This window comes from Pundamilia nyererei, unplaced genomic scaffold (assembly GCF_000239375.1).
Source record: "Pundamilia nyererei isolate P.nyererei 1_Seehausen unplaced genomic scaffold, PunNye1.0 scaffold00043, whole genome shotgun sequence".
NCBI classification, from domain to species: Eukaryota; Metazoa; Chordata; class Actinopteri; order Cichliformes; family Cichlidae; genus Pundamilia; species Pundamilia nyererei.
Genome location: NW_005187444.1, coordinates 1,867,338 through 1,873,774, shown reverse-complemented (window position 1 = coordinate 1,873,774; position 6,437 = coordinate 1,867,338). Strand labels below are relative to the sequence as shown.

At 41.3% G+C, this 6,437-nt stretch overlaps 1 protein-coding gene across 2 annotated transcripts in view; it reads right to left on the bottom strand.

Annotated features, from left to right (window-relative positions):
- The window catches only part of acanb (aggrecan b), a 19,612-nt gene extending 15,486 nt beyond the window's left edge, over positions 1–4,126 (bottom strand). Inside the window, exon 1 of one of the 2 annotated variants that reach the window (XM_005731467.2) lies at positions 4,067–4,126. The gene's annotated coding sequence lies outside the window, so the exon portion shown is untranslated. Of the gene's footprint in view, positions 1–3,933; positions 3,990–4,066 lie in introns of those variants that run through there. The other variant, XM_005731468.2, reaches the window with a different exon arrangement.
- Positions 4,127–6,437: the final 2,311 nt, after the last annotated feature.

The window sequence follows — 6,437 nt, the reverse complement described above, 5'->3', positions numbered from 1 at the left end:
TATATACTTTTTAGGTTAGAAAAGCCAGGCACGATACAATTTCAGCCAAACAAAATGAGCTTTCGTATCACAAACTCACATCTGTCAGGCACCAACTACCTCATTGCTTATTTTTTCTCAACTTTCCACTGCTCTGACGTGAAGCACGGTCAAACAGGTAGAACCGTTGCAAGTCCCCACTGAACCCTCATTGTGCTGCTTTCACAAGCCCCAAGACAGGCGGCCGAATGCTCCCAGTTCCTTCCAAGCAGCCACAGAGAGACCTTTACAACCAATAAACCTGAAGCTCACAGTCACAAAGCCTTTGCTGACTGACTACTGAGTGACAGCCTCTGGAATGGGCCAAAAGAGAGCTACTGTGAGCTGGCAAATTTTCAATAATTCAACATAGAATTAAAATCAAGCGAGATAATGCAGACATATTAGAGGTATCTGTCTGCAGATACATTACACAGCTGAGTGTGTGTCTGCATGTGTGTCTATGTGTCGGGTGTTATTCCATCCTACAGTAGCGTTAACATTTCTCCTGCTGTCTGAGATCTGTCTGCGGGTGAATGCTGGCTCAGTTTTGGAGGAAACACAAAATACCACGCAGCATGTGTAGACAGACGGACAAATCCACCCAGGATTGCTTTACTTTTGGCTTTGCCATGCTCAGTCCATAAGTCTTTTCATTAAACTTGCTCAAGAGGTAGAGGCAAAGAAAAAAAAACTTCATAAAAATGTGGCTGCATCTCTCGACCTTGGTAGAGGATGTTTTCTCTGAGTGCCGTTTCACTTATTTTTGGTGTCATTGAGTTTCTGAGTGACTCCTGATTTCCAGCTTTACAGACTTCTTCAGTTGCTCTCACATACTATATGTCACCCCTCATTATGAGGCTTTCTTGTAATTTTTTAAAAAGAGGTCTTGAGAAGTAGTTCTCCAGGTTCCTGAAGGTCTTTTTTCCCCCCTTTGGAATTAGCTGTTTTTTTGGGGTTTTTTACCCATTTTCATTCCAGTCCTTGTACCGGATTATTTTCAGGAGAATATTTTTTGTTGTTGTTAAGATTATTAAAATTCTATAATTAATCAGAATCAGAATTAACAAAGTAATCTGATTCAGATTCTCATAACTTATTACCACATTACACATTACACATTACAAGTTTCCCAAAACCCCTCTCATTAACATATACTTATTAATGCTTGCATATAAGTAGTTACAGTTAAAAGTTGGATCTTAATGTCCGTATCGACTCTTTTTAGTTAGTTAGTTACTGTTTTTGTCTGTTTCTATTATCAAAATGATGCCAAGGTATGGATATGCCAGAAAAAGAAACAATTTAACAGCAACTGGAAAGCCTGTTTTCTCCTGGCTTAGTTTCTTGTCTTGCAGTCTTCGTGGTGCATAATTCACAGTGATGCCAAGTGTGGTGAAAAGGGTGACAGACTTTAAAACTTTCCACCAGAGTGCAGTGTCATTAAAGGGAGCTATTATTCGTCAAGCTTTTTTTTTTAAAAAATCTTGGACTCTACTAGAGTAGCTTGGCTTTTCTTTTTTCTTTTTTTTTTCTTTTTTTTTTTACCTTACAGGACCTCAGTTATCCTCGGCCTGACAAAAGACCTTTTAGCTCCTCAACTCTTTAGGGCATCTTTCTTCTGACTGGCTGCCCCTCACTCAGGAAGCGGGTGGGTGGGACTTGTGTGCTCACAACAGGAACTGCGGGGCTTAGATGACCACATTAAGGATATCTGCTCTTTTTGACATCACATGGAGCCAAGTGAAGGGGGAAAAACTGCTTCAAAATTTTTAGAGCAGTCTGAAGCCTTAACTTTTGATTTGCAGGGATTAGCAGGGAGCATAAACTGGCTTCACTGTCTGGAATGTTGGCATCCACCATTCTCACAATGTATATATGACAGGAAATACAAGAAAGGATCAAGCTGGATGAAGGATGAAGTTTTATTCTTGTCACGAGAGTTCTTGATGAGAGTATAACTCTTTAGATGAATGAGCACTGAATCTTATTGCATATCACATCTTTGTTACAGTCAGGGTGGTCTTTCCAGCACTGCACGAAACTAGCCAAAAGCAGCCAACAATTGACAAACTCTCACAATGGATCGGCACAGAGAAAGCCAGCAAAGTCTTTGCCCATTTCTCTAGCCAAACCAGCCTAAACCTTGCCTCTCTGTTGCTTAGTACCCAATCTCTCAGCAGATCTTAATGCGCCCTTTAAATGCATCATTTAAACTGTGGCACATTTGTGAGCAAACTTTGCCAGCCCAGGTCAAACGAGTCATTCCTCCCTCCACCACAGAGTGCCCATTCAGTCAGTGGGGTGGCTGCAGCGCCCCTGTACAACCGCTGTGGTATGTTCTGCTCCCAGCTGGGGTGGAGGGCAATAAGGCCTTGGTCTGTTCCATCAACGGACAGAGGCGGGGCCTTAATATTCACAACCCTGCCAAGGTAAACACAAGGGAAGCCCCCTCCCCGCAAAACCACCACCACAACGTCACCCTCCACCCACTCTTCTCTAGCCCTACGGCAGGAGAACAGAGTCGACATTGATATGACAGCACACACAGAAACACTGAGCAACACTCACAGATCACTGAGGGGATGTGTTGGAGTACACGTCTGATGCCCCTGGTACAGAAAAAGCACGGGAGTGTGTGCACCTATGGATACGTACTGTAAGGCCTGTGTTTGAGAACACACACACCGACTCTTGCTCAGTGAAAAGTGCGGGGAGCTAAAAAAAAAGATTCTCAGATGTTTCTGGATGCATTAATACATGTTTACGTAGTCACCAGTTTAAGAGATAAGAAATAGTTAAATGCGTGATATTTTCACACACACACATATATATGCACAAGTAGACACATATACAGACAGACTGACATCAGGAAGAAACTCCAAAGTCTCAAATGTAAGTTGCTGTTTAATAATGCAGAGTGTAAAGGTGTTTGCTTTAAATGAACTCTTTGTCAATTGTTTTTTCATCTCGACATCTGGGAATTACAATTCAAAACATGCACTCATGCAGCCTGGTGTAACCATAGTAACAGGATGTCGCTCTACAACACTAATGTCCTATATAAACCTATAAGTGTTATCCCAGGGGAAAGGAATACCAATAACCAAACACAGAGCGGTTTTCTTATCAACAGCTCCACAAAGAGTTTGAATGAAAGAGGAATTTTAGAAAAATTGTACACAATCCTTCACATATTTTGTGCTTGAGACCGCAGAGACCCAAAACTCTAGTAAAAAAAAATAAAAAAATAAAACCTTGTTTAACAATATATTATGTTATATAAGGGCTTAGACAAGGAGTGCTGCAGTGCGTTTTAGTATTTTATTAAATGATACTTTGGGCCAATATCACTGTTGAACCCTGGATAGGTATAGTTGAATCAATTTATTTTAAGCCCCTAGTTTATTACATGATAAACCCCCCCCCCCCCCAAGCCACCGACTGTAACACCACTGGGCTAAATGATGACTGAAAACAACAAGCGAGCACAATATTTAGGTTTTCCTGACTCACAAAGAGAGCTGACACTGACTCTGACACTGATCGGCAGCCTAGTACACTTCATGATACAGTGTGTGATGGGTCCCATACTGCAAACAATTAAAATATTACTCACTACTGTATAAACATGTAAATATGATTTTAAAACATTCTTCAACAATGTAATAAAGTTTAATGGAATTAAAAATGACAAATAAGCATAAAAAAATCACTCAGATTTAAGAGAAATTGACTGAACACCCCACAGAAGTCTCCAAACTTCTGTCACATCAAGATGAAATACTGACCAAAATCACGTTAGCATTACCTTTTGTGCCCACTGTAGTGGGTAGTCATCTACATCACTGTCATAGTAGTTATTATCAACAAACTAGTTGAGAAAACTACTGAAAGAAAAAATCAGAAAGTTACCTTCGGTTAGGCATCAGAGTACGTGAATCAATACCTGTCCCCCCAAAGCAGAGGAGGATATGTCAAAGTATCCCCTGAAACCTCTTTACAAAATTCCTCGCTAGAGCATCCAGTGGTGAGTTGTAAAACGTACCGTTGATGCTGCAATGCTCCCAGTGCCAGCGACTACAGGGGCCTCTCGCTCCTGCCTGTGTAGGAGTGCAGAAAGAAGCTCTATTCAAATTCTGCCACACATTTAGATGTTGGAAAGAGTGAGGGAGGGAAAGGAGTGGAGAGAGAGAGATGTGGGATCCTCCTGCCAGTTGGTGAGGTCATGCAAACAGCCTTGAATATCAAAGCTGAAGAAGTAAATCAGTCATCAGTCTGGTCAGTGTCAGATTAGCACTGAGTGTGTGTGTGTGTGTGTGCTCAAAATGTATAGAATAAATCACTATATGAATAAACAAGCTTTATTTAATCCCACACTGGGGAAATTCACTTGTTAGAGATATATTAGAAAAATAAAAATCGAAAAGAAATTAAGAAAACAAATCGTGTGCAAAAAATAATATGATTTTATGTACATAAAGTGTAGTGGCATTTTTCCTGTGTGGATAATGGTACCGTCTGGCTGCTATCAGGATGAAGGACTTACAATAGTGCTGGGGTTGGGAGGTGTTGTCCATAATGGGCATTCACTTGGCTGACGTCCTCCTCTCACCCACCTCCTCTGTGGGGTCTAGGGGACTGGACAGGCCAGAGCTGGCCCTCTAACAGTGTATTAAGCTGTTTCCTGTCCATCTGTAATAAGTAAGTAATACTTATTACTTATAAGTAATAAGTAGCTACTCCAAGGAGAATTGTACCATCTATTTTTATCTTTACCTTTTGCATAGGTAAATACTCAAGTAAAGTACAGATATCTGAAAATTCTACAAGTACAGTAACAAGGTATTTGTACTTTATTACTTCCTACCTCTGCCAGCAAACAACTGCATAAAAGATAACAGAAGCCATCACTGTGAACACCCAAAAGATCTCAGCCAGCCCAGCAGATAGAGCCGACTTTGGCCCTTCTTATACTGAGCATGAGCGTTATGTGGCCAGTCCAGCTGATTGTTAAGGTGAACAATCAGCTGTGTTTAAGGTGAGAACTTCTGGTATTATATCCGAGTGAATGATTAACTGTGACTTTGAGTCAAAAGTGCTTCAAGTGGGTCTCAAGACTGGCAGCCTGTAGAAGTCTATACAGGCGCTGTGGAGAACATCCTCACACAGAACATCACATCCTGGTATGGAAACAGCTGTGTCAAGGATAAAAAAGCTCTCCAGAGAGTGATCCGTATGGCAGAACGCTGCTGCAGGACTGCTCTCCCTTCCCTACAGGACATTTACATCAGGAGGTACTGGACTAAAGCAACTCAGGCTTTTAAGGACCCGTCACATCCCAGCAACAAACTTCCAGCTTCTGAAATCAGGCAGAAGGTTTCCGCACCATCCGAACAAAAACAGAGAGGCTCAAGAGGAGTTTTTATCCTCTTGAATCAGCCAAAAGGAAAACTAGTGAAAAAACTGAAGATGAGAAGGGAAAAAATGTAAGTGAATGAGTGGAGGACGGACAGATGGATGGATGGACAGATGGATATGCAGGTAGGCAGGCTGACTGACTGAGGGCTCAAACAGACACATCAGATAACACACCAGGGAACACAGACGAACTAAATCTGACTAACGAGGCCGGGGAAGCAAAATTGAACATATGCATACAAGACAGGGGACGTACAAAATAAAGCGGGAAGTAACGCACACCAAGACTGAGGCAGAGACACGTGAATTTGACACTGGTACTAGGGAATGAACAGACATGACAGACTGAGAAGACAAAAGGAAAAATCAGAGAGATCAGAAAGACAACACTGAAGACAGAACACAGAGAAAAGACAAATACAGCCTGGACATGAAGAAGGGTACAGAAACATCGTAGAGAAACATAAAACTCCCTTGAATGAATACCAAGGCCAAACATACTCAAAAACCATGACAGGGTTAACAAATCAGTTGTTAAAACAACCTTATGTATGAATATTCTCTGTAATAATGCTAGAAAGGTTAAATAGTATATTTGGTAACAGTAACAGGTGTTTGCGAGGTTTCTGATAAAAGGAAAAAAAACAAATCATAAACTGTGAATGTGTGTTTCCATGTATGCATGAATGCACACAGTATATACTGTGTGTGCCGCTGGTGTCTGCGTCCATTTGGTTTCAAGTTAAACATGCTAATGTTGGTCTGAGGTTGAGGAAAGGTGTGCCTGCCATTCGTCTCCCACCAAACGCTATTCAGAGCCGTAAATACTGGCTGTGTGTTCCCTGCACTCACTGACACACGCTTACCATATACATCTTCAAAGGAGAATTTATTAACAGCTGATTTGCTCTAATTTTGCACTTATTTGCAGACTCTGTTTGTTCAGCACACAGATGAAATAGAGGCATCATGTTTACTCGCCATCATTCATATGAATT